We start from the raw sequence: 16416 nt of genomic DNA on the forward strand, positions 1-16416 counted from the left end.
ATGATTTCTTTTTTTTTTTTTTTAATCCTCACCAGAGGATATTTTTCCATTTTTTGTACAGATAGAGTGGGAGGGAGAGAGAGAGAGAAACATCGACGTGAAGGGACACATCGAGTGGCTGCCACCCGCACGACCAACCAGGGCCGGGGACAAACTGCAACCGAAGTACGTGCCCTTAGTGGGAACTGAACCCGGGTCTCTCTGGACCGCAAGCCTACGCTCTAACCGCTGAGCCAAACTGGCCAGGGCTGTTTGATGATTTCTTGATGGTGGCCATTCTGACAGGTGTGAGGTGACACCTCATTGTTGTTTTAATTTGCATCTCTCTGATGATTAGTGATGTTGAGCATTTCTTCATATGTCTCTGAGCCATTTGTATGTCCTGTTTGGAGAGGTGTCTATTTAGTTCCTCTGCCCATTTTTTAATTGGTTCTTTGTCTTCTTTTTGTTGAGTTGTGTAAGCACTCTCTACATATTGAAAATTAACCCCTTATCTAATATATTATTGGCAATTATGCTCTCCCATACAGTGGGTAGCCTTTCCTTTTTGATGATTGTATCTTTCACTGTGCAGAAGCTTTTGAGTTTGATGTAGTCCCATGTGTTCATTTTCTCCTTTGTTTCTGTTGCCTTAGGTGATGTATCAGTGAAAATTCTGCTGCATATGATGTCTGAAATTTTGTTGCCTACAGTTTCTTCTAGGATTTTTATGGATTGATGAGGCACATTTAAGTATTTTATCCATTTTGAGTTTATTCTTGTGTATGGTGTAAGTTGATGGTCTAATTTTATTTTTTTGCATGTAGCTGTCCAATTTTCCCAACACCATTTATTAAAGAGGCTGTCTTTACTACACTGTATGATCTTGCCACCTTTGTCAAATATTAATTGAACATATTGCCTTAGGTCCATTTCTGGGTTCTCTGTTCTGTTCCACTGGTCTATATGCCCGTTCTTGTGCCAGTACCAGGCTGTTTTGATAACAGTGGCTTTGTAATATAACCCGAAATCTGGTAATGTGATCCCTCCAACTTCATTCTTCTTGTTCAAGATTGCTGTGGCTATTCGAGGTCTTTTTTGGTTCTATATAAACTTTTGAAGTATTTGTTCTAGTTCTGTGAAGTATGTTATTGGTATTTTGATGGGGGTTGCATTGAATCTATAGATTGCTTTGGGTAATATGGACATTTTAATGATGTTAATTCTTCCAACCCATGAACAAGGTATGTGCTTTTTTATATCTTCCTCTATTTCTGTTTTCAATGACCTGTAGTTTTCTGTGAATAGGTACTTTATTTATTTGATTAAATTTATTCCTAGGTGTCTTAATTATTTTTGCTGCCATGGTAAATGGGATTTTTAGTTTCTCTTTTTGTGAGTTCATCATTGGCGCATAAGAATGCCATCGATTTCTTGATGTTAATTTTGTATCCTGCTACTTTGCCAAATTCATTTATTAAGTCTAATAAATTTTTGATGGAATCTTTGGAGTTTTCTACGTATAGTATCATGTATCTGCGAATAATGACAATTTCACTTCCTCCTTTCCAATTTGGATCCTTTTATTTTTTCCTCCTGTCTGACTGCTGTGGCTAAGACTTCCAATACTATGTTAAATAAGCATGGCGAAAGTGGGCATCCTTGCCTTGTTCCTGTTCTTAAGGGGAATTCTTTTAATTTTTGCACATTGAGTATGATGTTGGCTGTAGGTCTTTCATATATGGCCTTTATTCTGTCAATATATGATCCTTCTATTCCCAGATTGCTGAGCATTTTTATCAGAAATGGGTGCTGGATTTTGTTGAATGCTTTTTCAGCGTCTATTGTTATGATCATATGATTTTTATCTTTCATTTTGTTTATGTGGTGTATCACATTTATTGATTTGTGAATATGGTACCAGCCTTGCATCCCTGGGATGAATCCCACTTGGTCATGGTGAATAAATTTTTTTTATTATTAATTAATTTATTTACTTTTGTTACAGATGTTTCTCCTTTTTCTCCCATTGATTCCCCCTATCCCTCCCTCCTCACCCTGTCCCCAGCTTGTTGTCCATGTCCATTGTTCATGCAGACATGCATATAAGTTCTGTGGTTTATCTCTTCCCCACCACCCCCTATTCTGGGGATTGCCAGTCTCTACCCCACTTCCACATCTCTGGGACTACCCCATTCCTCAGACTGTTATGTTCATTATATTACACAAATAAGTGAGATCATACGATACTTGTCTTTCTCTGTTTGGCTTGTTGTGCTTAGGATGACACTTTCCAGGTCCCTCCATGTCGTCTCAAAGGATAAGAGATCTTTCTTTCTTATAGCTGCATAGTACTCCATTGTGTATATGTACAACAGCTTTTTTATCCATTCGTCTACTGATGAACATTTGGGCTGTTTCCAGATCTTAGCTATTGTAAATAGTGCTGCTACAAACATGGGGGTACATATATTCTTTCTGATTGGTGTTTCAGGCTTCCTAGGGTATATTCCTAGAATTGGGATCACTGTGTCAAGTGGTATTTCAATTTTTAATTTTTTGAGGTAACACCATATTGTTTTCCATAGTGGCTGCACCAGTCTGCATTCCCACCAGCAGTGTACTAGTGTCTCCTTTTTTCCACACCCTCGCCAACACTTGTTGTTTGATGATTTGTTGATGGCGGCCATTCTGACAGGTGTGAGGTGATACCTCATTATTGTGTAAATTTGCATCTCTCTGATGATTAGTGATGTTGAGTGTTTCTTCATGTCTCTTGGCCATTTGTATGTCCTGTTTGGAGAGGCGTCTATTTAGTTCCTCTGCCCATTTTTTAATTGAGTTCTTTGTCTTCCTTTTGTTGAGTTGTATGAGCACTCTATATATATTAGAAATTGACCCCTTATCTGATATATCATTGGCAATTATGCTCTCCCATACAGTGGGTTGCCTTTTCATTTTGATGATTGTATCTTTTGCTGTGCAGAAGCTTTTGAGTTTGATGTAGTCCCATGTGTTCATTTTCTCCTTTGTTTCTGTTGCCTTAGGTGATGTATCAGTGAAAATTCTCCTGCGTATGATGTCTGAAATTTTGTTGCCTACAGTTTCTTCTAGGATTTTTATGGATTGATGAGGCACATTTAAGTCTTTTATCCATTTTGAGTTTATTCTTGTGTATGGTGTGAGTTGATGGTCTAGTTTCATTTTTTTGCATGTAGCTGTCCAATTTTCCCAACACCATTTATTTATTTATTTATTTTAACAATTCATAAGTTTTATTATTTTTTTATTTTTTTAATGAATTATTTATTTTTTTTTTTGTTACAGATATTTTACCTTTTTACCCCATTGGCACCCCCCACCCCACCCCACCTCCGCCCCGTCCCCGGCTTAGTTGTCCATGTCCATTGGTCATGCATACATGCATATAAGTTCTGTGGTTTATCTCTTCCCACCCCCAACCCCCTCTTCTGAGTGATGTCAGTCTGTGCCCTACTTCCATGTTTCTGGGTCTACTGTATTCCTCAGACTGTTATGTTCATTATATTCCATATATAAGTGAGATCATGTGGTATTTGTCTTTTTCTGCTTGGCTTCTTTCACTTAGGATAATACTTTCCAGGTCCCTCCATGTTGTCTCAAAGGATAAGAGATCTTTCTTTCTTACCGCTGCATAGTACTCCATTGTGTATATCTACCACAGCTTTTTTATCCATTCGTCTACTGGTGGACACTTGGGCTGTTTCCAGATCTTAGCTATTGTAAATAGTGCTGCTATGAACATGGGGGTACATATATTCTTCCTGATTGGTGTTTCAGGCTTCTTAGGGTATATTCCCAGCAGTGGGATCACTGGGTCAAATGGAAGTTCAATTTTTAATTTTTTGAGGTAGCACCATATTGTTTTCCATAGCGGCTGCACCAGTCTGCATTCCCACCAGCAGTGTATTAGAGTCCCCTTTTCTCCACACCCTCGCCAACACTTGTTGTTTGATGATTTGTTGATGGCGGCCATTCTGACAGGTGTGAGGTGACCAACACCATTTATTAAAGAGGCTCTCTTTACTCCACTGTATGCTCTTGCCACCTTTGTCAAATATTGAGCATATTGCCTTGGGTCCATTTCTGGGTTCTCTGTTCTACTATGATATTCTTGTTCTCTACCAGGAAAATGAAGACCAAAACCTGATCCAATCTCTTCTTCACCCAGCCATACCATCCGTGGGTGGACACATCTCCACTTCCGTTCCCAGGAACAATTACTGCCTTGCTAGGAGAAGCCATGATCGCAGAAGTGGTGAATAATGTTTTTGATGTCTTGCTGGATCTGATTTGCTAGTATTTTGTTCAGGATTTTGGCATCTAAGTTCATCAGGGATATTGCCCTGCAGTTTTCTTTCTTTGTAGTGTCTTTTTCTGGTTTTGGAATTAGAATTATGCTGGTCTCACAAAACGAGTTTGGAAGTCCTCTTTCTTTAATTTTTTGAAATAGTTTGAGGAGAATGAGTATTAGTTCTTCTTTGAATGTTTGGTAAAATTCCCCCGTGAAGCCATCTGGGCCTGGGCTTTTGTTTGCTGGGAGAGTCTTGATTACATCTCCAATTTCTTTTGTTGTTATTGGTCTGTTCAACTTTTCTATCTCTTCCTGGTCCAGTTTTGGGAGAGTATGTGTTTCTAGAAATTGGTCCATTTCACTTAGAAAGTTGAATTTGTTGCCGTATAATTGTTCACAGTGTTTGTTAACAATCTGTTGTATTTCTGTGGTGTCAGTTATTATTTCTCCTCTTACATTTCTGATTTTGTGTATTTGGGTTCTCTCTCTTTGTTTCCTGGTGAGTCTAGCTAAGAGTCCATCAATCTTGTTTATCTTTTCAAATAACCAGCTCTTTGTTTCATTGATCCTTTGAATTGATTTTTTTGGTCTCCATGTCATTTATTTCTGCTCTGATCTTTACTCTTTCCTACCTTCTACTCGCTTTGGGGTTTTCTTTTTGTTTCCTTTTTAGTTCTTTAAGTTGTGAGGTTAGCTAGTTTGTTAGAAATTTTTCTTACTTCTTGAGGTAGGCCTGTAGTGCTATGAACTTCCCTCTCAGAACTGCTTTCGCTGCATCCCATTGGTTTTGTGTTGTTGTGTCTTCATTTTCATTGGTTTCCAGGAAGTTTTTTATCTCTTTCTTGATCTCCATGGTAACCCATTCATTGTTCAATAATATGCTATTTAGCCTCCATGTTTTCAAATGTCTTTGCATGTTATCGTTGCAGTTGATTTCTAGTTGCATGCCATTGTGATCTGAGAAGATGCTTGATATGATTTCAATCTTCTTGAACTCGTAGAGACTTAGTTTGTGTCCTAACATGTTGACATTCACTCTTAAGGAGCATTGGGTGCTCTGAAATGTACTTAGGCTTCATGACTCAGTCTCTCCTTCTTTTTTCTTGGAGACTATCTTGCTTACTGTTTTGTCCTAATTAGCCATCAAAGCTTTTATTTTATGAAAGCCTTGCTGAAACATCTTCCTTTTCTTCAAAGACCTGGATGAGAAGTGTCTTAAGTTTTACCTTCTTCATCCTTACTTTCATCTCCCCTCTCCCCGCTAAGAATCAGGTAGCTTTGAAGGGGGGGAAAGTCACAAAAAGGGCTATTTTATAGATAGAAATAGAACTAGGGTGAGGCACTCGTCAGTGTTTGCTTCAGACATAAAGAATAGATAGGGCGAGTAACATTTGTGCATTCTCTAAATTTGAATTTTGAGTATTTTCATCATGTAGGCAGTGAAGCATGTCCTTATCTTCTCTATGCTACTTCTATGAAACACTGCCCAGAGTCTACAATATGAGCCCAGGAATCAGCTTCTCTCCCGCTCTCAATTCACAAAAGTGCCTCCCAACAGACCAAGGAAAAAATAATTAAAATACACTATAGACAGTTTTTATGCCCTGGGAAAATATAACACATACCCATGAGTGCACACATAAATGCTTTTCCTGTTTGTCCCGAGGGCTTCCCCACATCACTGGCTCTAGCATGTGAGTAGAGAGTATAAATAAGGAGATGTTGCTCCATGAGACAAAAGCAAAAATCAGGCTTAGCTCTAAAATTTTCTTTTGCTTTAATCTGATTCTTAAATATCTGTCTGTCCTTGTCACTCACAGTCTTGAGACTTGGTGTCTCAAGTCATAGGACAATAGGACATAGGACAAAGTCATAGGAGAAATGCTGTTCATCTTTTCCAATCCCCACACTGCAATTCACATCTTGAAACTGACCCAGGCAATAAGTCCTTGTTTTATCCACTACTCTCATTTCTCAGGTTGGTTCTCTTGAAATTCCCTTAAAAGGAAGAAAGTGTCTCTCATAGTCAGTCTTGCCCCAAAGAATTTTTAGATTAAATCCACTAGCTTCCCCCTCAATCTTAATTCAGCTATTGAGCCAATCCAAATGTCTTTATATTACCATTAGTCCTTGCTCATGTCACTGTCTGTATTTTTCCAAATTTTATGTGGAAATCTATGGGTTTTTTCAGCCGCTGCTCAATAAAAAAACAATCAAATTCTTTCTTCACTATTGGTTGAAAATTCAAGAGATAACATTTGTTTTTACAAACAACACTATCATCTCATAACTGTTGCTGTAATAAGGATTAATTATGGCCTCAAGTGACCAAAACCTGGTTCAAATTTACTTAAGCATAAGAAGGGAGAGGCTTTTTTTTTTTTTTTTTTGGCTTATGTCACTGACAAATCCAAGAGTCACCTGGCAGAAGCCCAGAAAAGAGTCTCTTTCTACTTCCTGGCCCTTTCTTCTTCTTTGTGGATTTTATTTTCTGATAGTTTTCCCCTAGTGGTAACAAAGATGACCACCAATAGCTCTGAGATCAAATCCTGCCTCTTAGCCCTACCATTACAGAGAGATACACATTTCTAATAGGCCAGCCATTGTCCCATGGAAGATAATGGAGATCACAAGGCAATGGTCCCCATACCCTAGACAATGAATGACCCACCCGTCAGAATTTTCTCAATGGGTCCTAGCAGAGCAGCTGAGTTTTGGGTCAGAGAGAAGAGAACACTGCAGCTAGAAAGATAACAAATTCAAAGGCATCATCTTTGATTTCCTATGAGACATACTTTATCCCACCAGACTGCTTTTAGGAAGGTACAAGAAGATCCTGCTGCTTTGGCACCTGACAGGTTCCGGTTCAGGAGTCTAGGGATGAATTCGCACACTGGTGAGACCTGGGGGACATCTGAGATATGAAAGGTCAAAATGACTGTAACCTTCTGAAAACCATGTTTGCTCCTTTGTTCTCTAACCTAGAGGAGTGAGGAACCATGAATATTTCAAACTAAGTAAAATGATCTTGTGCAGGCCTCTAGGTTGTAATTCTCACAGGTTAAGAGACAACGGACCCACACAAGATTATCTGCAGTGAAGTTTGGTGGTGGTGACAGCTATTTATTTAATTCAAATCTCTTTAAAAATTATATTAAATAGACTCTAGCAACTTTCATATTTTAAGTTCTAAAGTTCTAAATCAAGTTTTTGTGATTTTCACTTAAACATAAGATGATGGTAGTTTAAAAATAATTATCCCTGAAGTGTTATTAAAAATGCAGCTATAGCCCTGGCCGGTTTGGCTGAGTGGTTAGAGCATTGGCCTGTGGTCCAGAGAAACCCAGGTTCAGTTCCAGCTAAGGGCATGTACCTCGGTTGCAGTTTGTCCCCGGCCCTGGTTAGGTCATGTGGGTGGCAGCCACTCGATGTGTCCCTCTCTCTCTCTCTTTTGATCCCTCCCTCCCACTCTATCTGAATGAAAAATGGAAAAATGTCCTCGGATGAGGATGAAAAGAAAAATGCAGTATAAGTGCATTTTTTTTTAAGATCTCAATTTAAAATGAAATGCAGATGTTCTAGATTTTAATGAGTCATAAGCCACCAATTTCACAAAAATGCACCCACTTTTCAATGCTTATATTGCCCCATGGAAGCAGCTCTTTGGAAGAGGATGAGGCATTTGATTTGCTGATGTCTCCATTTAGCCAATTATAGGCAGGTTTTCATATATTATCCCTTTAAAATATTATCAAAGCACTTTGTACTGTCATTCTAGTATGGAAGAAAAATGCTAAAGGCATAAATTTCATTGAAATACAGGAAAATTTCAGATCATAAGATGATGAGAAACTAAAAAAAAAAAAAAAGAACATTTTCCTGGTGCTTAATGTTGCCTCAATCACATTGAAACAGCTAAAATTTTGAGAAAAGAGATAATCTCTGTCTTTAGGAAAAGCAACATATAAAATAAAGACAATTATTGTAGGAATGGAAGACAGTTTTCACTTTAAGTGATATACACAGATACTTATCACATTATATATATATATTTATATGGAGATTTTCATGCCAGAGTGACTATTAAATCCTCAATATTTGTACACAACAAGAGTAGACAAACCTCTAAATTTCACCAGTTTTCATAACTTTCAAGAGCTTCAGGCTTAATAAATCTAGAAAAGGTAGGAACAAAGGAAAAGTCAGAATGTTGATTTAAATAAGTGGTGAAAGCGGAGAGGGGGCCGATGGTGGGGGGGGGAAGGAGGGCCATCTGTAATACATTAAACAATAAAGATGAATTTAAAAAAAGAAATGTCAGCCCAGCCAGTGTGGCTCAGTGGTGGAGTGTTGGCCCATGCACCACGAGGGTGCCAGTTAGAGTCCTAGTCAGAGCACATGCCCAGGTTGCGGGCTTGATTCCCAGTAGGAGGCATGCAGGAAGCTGCCAATCGATGAAGTTTCTATCTCTCTCTCCCTTCCTTCTCTAAAAATCAATATAATATATATATAAAAGCCCTGGCCGGTTTGGCTCTCTAGTTAGAGCATCAGCCCAAGGACCAATGAGATGCAGGTTCAGATCCAGTAAAGGGCACAAGTGCCTCAGTTGTGGTTCCTCCCCGGCCCTGGTAGGAATCATGCAAGAGGCAACCAGTCGATGTGTGTCTCTCACATCAACGTTTCTCTCTCTCTTTCTCCCTCCCTCCCACTCTAGGAAAAAAAATATATAAAAAAGAAATGTCATTATGTAAGATAGAGAAAATAAGAATGGGGTAAAATTCTAAATTCTTTTATTTCCTAAAAATGTTACTTTTATTATTTCTAAACACTAGTTTGACATCTATATCTAAGAGTGTGATTGCCAGTCTCCAAAATGATCCCCTACTAATCCCTATCTCCTGGTTCATGCCCTTGTAAATCCCACGCCCCCACCACACACACACATACACACACACATACACACATACACACACTGAACAGTGCTGACCTGTGTAATCACTAAAATATTACAGAAATGATGGAGTATGACATTAAAACTCTAGGTCATAAAGACATTGTGACTTCTTGTCTTGCTGTGTCTTGAATCACTCACTCTGGGGGAAGCTGGCTTTCATGTCATTATGAGATTCAAGCAGTAACTGGAAAGGCCCATGTGTCAAGGAATTGAGGCCTCCTGCCAATAGCCATGTGAGTGAGCCATCTTAGGATCTTCCAGCCATAGTCAAGCCCTCAGATGACTACAACACCAGCAGACATCTTAACTAAAACCTTAAGAGAGGCCCTAGCCAGAACTACACAGCTAAGATATTCTTTCATTGAAGCATTATTTACAATAACCAAGATATGAAAGAAATCTTTGTGTCTATCAACAGACAAGTGGACAAAGAAGATGTGGTACATATATACAATAGAATACTGTGCAGCCATAAAACAGAATAAAATCTTGCCATTTACAACAATGTGGGCGGGCCTAGAAGGTATTATGTTAAATGAAACAAGTCAGAGAAAGACAAATGCCATGCTTCACTTGTATGTGGAATTTAAACAAACAAAATAAACAAACAAACAAAACAGAAGCAAACTCACAGATACAGAGAACAAACTGATGGCTGCCAGATGGGAGGGTGGTTGGGGGACTGGGTGAAAAAAGTGAAGAGATTAAGAAGAGCAAATTGCCAGTTATGAAAACAGTCATGGCATAGGAACTATAGTCAATAATATTATAATAACTGTGTATAGTGTCAGATGGATACTACACTTATCAAGATGTTCATTTCACAAGGTATATAAATGTTCAATCACTAGTTGTTCCCCTGAAACTAATATAATACATGTAAACTGTAACTGGAAAATACATTTAAAATTTTTACATTCTCAAGTCATTGTAACTATGAGATAATAAATGTTTGTTGTTTTAAGCCTCTTAAGTTTTAGAGTAATTTATTATGCACAATATAAAACTAATACAGAGGATTTTAGTATAGTTTCAGTCTATAAATGTTATAGAAATCTTTTGTTAAAATCAATGATGTTCTACCTGTTCAAGGATATTTGATAGTTGTAATATAGGCTCCAGCTTGTGGAAGTCCTTTTAATAATAATCACAAACTAAAAAAAAAAAAGATATTTGATAAGCCTTCACAGAACATTCAAATAATTTTATCACTACAAATAACATGTTAGTGGGAGGTTTTCTATACAATTTGGCTAAACACTCCCAGTTCTAGGAGATAAAATTGAAAAGGTTTATTTTCTGTTTATGCAAGAAATACCATTTTCTAAAAATTGTCTGGAAAAGACTTAGGGTAGTTAATGGTGGTAGAAGCAGCATTGTCATTGAAGACCTATTATTTGGAACTGCCAAAAATGTTTCATTTTCTTTGATTATCATGAACTCAATCAGAGGAGACCCACTAAAACAGGTAAATCCAAGCATAGACTTTCAAAACCCTAATATAAGCATGGGTCTGTAGCCAAATATATATATACAACACAGTCTCAATAAATAAGGGGAGCACAGAGGACTTTTAGGGAAGTGAAACTATTCTGTACGATACTATAATGGTGGATATATGTCCTTATACATTTGTTAAAACCCATAGAATGTACAAAACCAAGAGTAACCCCTAATGTAAACTATAGACTTTGGGGATAATAATGTGTTAATGCACATCCACTATTGCAACAAATGTACCACTCTGGTGGGGGATGTTGATGGTGGGGAAGGCTGTGGGAAGGGAGAAAGGGGGCAGATGTGTACTTGATTCTCATTTTTTTTAAAAAAAAAAAATGTTTTTATTGATCTTTTTCAGAGAGAGAGGAAAGGAGAGAGAGAGAAAAAAACATCAATCAGCTGCCTCCTGCCCGCCCCCTACTGGGGATCGAGCCTGCAATCCAGGCATGTGCCCTGACCAGGAATGGAACCAGGACCTCTCTGTCCATGGGACGACACTCAGTCCACTGAGCCACACCAGCCGGGCATTATTCTCATTTTTGTTGTGAACCTACAACTGCTCTAAAAAATGAAGTCTATTAATTAGAGGAAAAAATAAGAGGTTTCTGCCATGCAAAAACTTTAATTATTTGTTCAAAAAATAGTCACTTGGTTTTTATTTTTCTATCCTTTCACATTTTACCTTTCTGTGTCTTTATGCTTTACACATGTCTCTTAATGAATAGCACATAGTTGGATTTTGTTTTGTATATAATCTAAGAAAATCTGTCTTTAAGGAGGAATGTTGAGCCATCTATATTTATTGTTACTACAGATATATGTGGATTTCTTTTCATTATTTTGAGTGTGATATCTACCTAGAGTTTTCTTTGCCTCTTTCTCCCTTCTTTTCGGGGTTTCCATTTACTTAGAACATATACATCTTCTCTCTGTTATTTTAGTAGACAGATTTAATATAACTACTTGACGTTAATGTTTGAGTGTAATCACATATTTAGACTCCTCTTGACAGTTCAAGGTACTTAAACTCCATATAGACATGTCCTTAGTCTTCCATGATAGGTGATATAAATTTTAATTCCACTTTATTTTGAACCCTACCCCCCAAGAGTCATTATTACTCTTATTATTGTGGGGTTTTTTAAAAAGTTATTGGCTATTTATTTATTTTCATTGAATTTATGGGGGTGACATTGGTTAATAAAATTACACAGGTTTCAGGTGTACAATTGTATAATACATCATTTGTATATTATATTGTGTGTTCACCACTGAACATTAAGTCTCCTTCCATTACCATTTAACTCCCTCTTTACTCTCTTCTACCTACTGTCACCCCACTTTCCCTCTGGTAATCACCATAATGTTGTATGTGTCTACAAGGGTTTTATTTTATTTTTTAATTTAATCCCTTAACCTTTTTCACTCAGCCCCCCAATCCCCTCCTCTCTAACAGCTGTCAGTCTGTTCTCTGTATCTATGAGTCTGTTTCTATTTTGTTTGTTTGTTTTGTTCATTATATTCCACAGATAAGTGAAATCATACAGTATTTGTCTTTCTTTAATTGGCTTAGTTCACTTACCATAATACTCTCCAGATTCATCCATGCAATCACAAAAGATAAGATTTCCTTCCTTTTTATAGCTAAATAGTATTCCATTGTGTAAATGTATCACAGTTTTTTTATCCACTCATCTACTGATGGGCACTTGGACTGCTTCCAAATCTTGGCTATTATAAATAGAACTGCAGTGAACATAGGGGTGCATATATTCTTTCAAATTAATATTTTGGGTTTCTTTGGATTTATTCACAGAAGTAGAAAATCACGTTGTAGTGATTTTTCACAAATATTCCTGCTAGTCATTTGATTGTTCTTCCTTAGTCTACATTATCAGATACTTAATTCTCCCTTATTCTCTTAATTTTCTCTTTCCAAAACTCTCATTAGCATATATTGAGCATTTTCATTCTGTTGCATGTCCCTTTAACTTCTTTTTCACAATTTCTCTATGTAAGCTGAATTTTTATCAATGTGACCTGAATTCTAAGTAAATATTTAAATCTATATTCCAATCCCTTAATTATTTCTTTAGTTATGTCTTATCAGAGGCTCAACTTGGCTCAGCTATTAACAGCATTTTTATAGTCAAATTACTGTGCTAATTAAAATTATAATAAAACTATACTAGAAAATGAGTGTATAGGAAATGTTTATGTGTGTGGTGAGGGTAAAGAGATCAACAAGAAGTAAATCTTGATCTAGGATAGTGGGAAATAATTGGATAATTCTTACAAATTAAAAAAAAAGTTAAAGTAGCAATATAAGCATGTTGTTAAAGCTATAGACACCAAAAAATTACAAATTAAAAAGTTGAAAATGTTGCATCTAAATAAGGAAAAGGGGTAAAGTGAGGGTTGGGGAGAAGAGCTGGGAACTGATATTTAATCATAATAAGTCTTGAGAAGTATAGTATTTGACCCTTTAAATTACATACAGGAACAACTGACTAAAAAAGAAAGAAAGAAAGAAAGAAAGAAAGAAAGAAAGAGAGAGAGAGAGAAGAAGAAGGAAGATGAGGAGGAGGAGGAGGAAGGGAAAGAGAGAGAGAGAGAAAGAAAAAATAAAGCACAAATCTAATGTCCCCCAAAGAGAAAGAAAATTCCATTCTTGAAAAACAAAAGTAAAAGGATTCAAACCCCCACTGTCCAAAAGGAACATAACTTGAACCATATATGTAATTTTAACTTTTCTAGTAGCCACATTGAAAAGTAACAAAATATTGGTAAAATTTATTTTAATAATATATTTGTTTTTTTATCATTTCAACATGAAAAATATTGAGAAATTTTATATTCCTTTTTGTACTAATTCTTCAAAATCTGATGTATATTTTACACTTATAGCACATGTCAATTTGCACAAGCCACATTTTAAGTACTCAGCCACATGTTTGTAGCATTTACTATATTAAATAGCACGTGTACAAACTATTACCCTTTATGTCCAAGCAAGACTCAAAATTTCAGAAAGAGAATTTAATATAAAAAATGTCAGAAAAGCACATAAGACTGATCAGAGATGCCCAATTTAGCATTTTAGACAAGAGGGCTTCCCTTTCTCTCAATGTCTAAAAGTCCCCTTGATCAGGATTGATCTGGAGCAGGGTCAACAAACGTGTTCTGTGAAAAGTCAGATAGCAAATATTTTAGGCTTTGTGGGCCCCACAGGCCATATTGCAGTTACTTAACTCTGTTGTTGCAGCATGAAAACAACCACATACAACACATTAAAAATGGGTGTGGTTATATTCAATTAAACTTTATTTATGGGCATTGAAATTTGAATTTCATATAACTTTCATGTCATGAAAAATTATTTCAAACATTTAAAAATGTAAAAACCATTCTTAGTTCATGAATTCTAACAAAACAGGCAATGGTCCAGATTTGGCTCATTGGCGCTTGTTTGCCAATCCCTGACCTAGAGGATGGGGATTAAGAAAGGGAGTGCTAGGAGCTGTTTTAATTATAGACATTTGCTGAAGATTAAAAACTAGAAATTTAGGTGTTAGAAAAAGATAATGTGGAAAAAGCACAGGATTAGTGTCCAGCCATCTCTGTTTTGACTCTAGTTCTGAGAAGGATAATTTCTGATCTTCCCTGGTCCCTGGCTTCTTTCTGCCAGGTAGATGATTACCATGACAACCTCAATAAGTCCAACAGTAGTTCAATACTTGCACTGCATTAACTCAAAATTGGTAATATTTTGAACAAAGTCTGGGCAAATTTACCATCTAAAATATAAGAGGAATGGCTTTGTTAAGAAACAAGTAGACTTGTACAGACTTATAAATATCTTTAACTCTGCTTGGAAACAATTCTTATTATAAATAAGTCAATCATCATAATTATCTATGCATTACAATAAAAGGAAATTGTATGTGACAGTTTTGGAGCCTAATTCTAATTATTATTTATATTTTAAAGAAATAATAGATGGTCCACACTTACTTGCTTAGGCAAGTGCTTGGGTCTCACCTCTGCCCCTTGGGGTCTAGATACAGCAGCTTCTACATTCCTGCTCCATGCATGGGACGAAGGAGGCCAGAATACTGTCACTGGAAACCAGGAAAAAGCCATTAGCAGTGACTCAGGACTCCTTGGGTGCATGCGTATATTTGAAACTGCCTGCCTGCATGTATCCTCTGGCTCTAATGCTGAATGTTGGCTCTGCAGCACAATATGTAACCAATATAGCTCCCTAGTTTCCATGTAAAAAAAGAAAAAGAAATAATAGGTGTATATCTTGAAATATTCAAATTTTCAGGCTTTCCACTATTGCCCAAATATGTGTAGTTGCACAGCATTTCACATTATTTATTTTGCCTTATTTTACATTATTTCATAAATCTTCCATTAAATCTCAAGAAGACAAAGTCAGACAAACTTTTAACCTAGTGTAAAATAATTATTTGGACAATAAAACCTGAGTTTTTGTTAACAGATTGGATTTCAAAATTAAAGTGTAAATGGAAAACATTTTGTTGACTCTATTTTCTTATTAAACATTAAGGTGATGACTTTTTCCATAATGACCTACCACAAGAATTTCTAACAAAATAAAAGAAAGCAACAGAAATAGCTGCAAGTTGCAAGTTGGACTGGTCTTTCCCAAAACCATTCTCACCTCCATCCCATTTTCCTTGACTTTCTCTATCATAAAGACTAAAAAACTAAAGTTAATTTAACTTCTAGTGTTGTTGGAGTTGGCCATATGATGGTTCTGGCCATGAGATACAGATAGAAATCTCTGAGCTGAGTTACTCTTCCTGAATAAAAATGAGAAAAGCCCTTTGTCCTTCCCTCTTTTCCCTGCCTGGAACATAGAAGTAATGTTTGGAGGCACTACAACCATCTTGCAAATCTGGTGACAAAAGCCACTTTCTAAGAGTGGGAAAATAGGAAACTAAGAAGCATGTGAATCCCTAGACATTATCCTTGAGCCCTGGATAACAACCTGCATGTCCTTCCTTGGTTATTTCTTGTTTTGTGAGAATGAGAAAATTCTTTCTTACTTATATACCCACTATTTACTAGGCTTTCTAGGTTCTAGGTTCTTTGTATTTGTAACTAATAAACAAGTAAAACAAGGTAGAATTTACTTGCCATCTATTACATACTAGTGTTTCTCAAACCAGAGCATAGATCAGAATTACCTGGAAGATATTAAAATTCAGGTTGCTGAGCTCCAGCCCCAGAGTTTCTGATTCAGTAGATCTTGGATGGCTCACAAGAAATTGCATTTCTAACAAGTGCCCAGGTGATACAGCTGCTGCTGCATCCAGGGGCCACATTGTAAGAATCACTGTGCTACACAATTACACAGAAAAGAACATAACATAACAACATATAACATAGTATAGCATAGCATAACATACCACAGCACAGCATAACACAATATAATGTAACATAACTCAATGTAATATAAAATCCTACTTTCCAAGGTCTATTTCATCATTGCTTTGCTTTTAAAAAAATAAATTTCTGCCCAAGTTCTGATCTCCAGAGCAAATATTCCTTAGTAATCTGCACTTCAAGTGCAAAATAAGTCACAAAAAGATCAGCAGATATTGTAGTTCTTCTCCTG

The 16416-nt window shown here is 36.7% G+C and overlaps 1 long non-coding RNA gene across 2 annotated transcripts in view; it reads right to left on the reverse strand.

Annotated features, from left to right (window-relative positions):
- The window catches only part of LOC118635602, a 132288-nt gene extending 117427 nt beyond the window's left edge, over positions 1 to 14861 (reverse strand). The window contains exon 1 of one of the 2 annotated variants that reach the window (XR_004960539.1): positions 14781 to 14861. This is a non-coding gene — a long non-coding RNA (uncharacterized LOC118635602). The remainder of the gene's footprint in view (positions 1 to 14780) is intronic. The other variant, XR_004960540.1, reaches the window with a different exon arrangement.
- Positions 14862 to 16416: the final 1555 nt, after the last annotated feature.

The sequence above is a fragment of the Molossus molossus genome, unplaced genomic scaffold, assembly GCF_014108415.1.
Source record: "Molossus molossus isolate mMolMol1 unplaced genomic scaffold, mMolMol1.p scaffold_m16_p_2, whole genome shotgun sequence".
NCBI classification, from domain to species: Eukaryota; Metazoa; Chordata; class Mammalia; order Chiroptera; family Molossidae; genus Molossus; species Molossus molossus.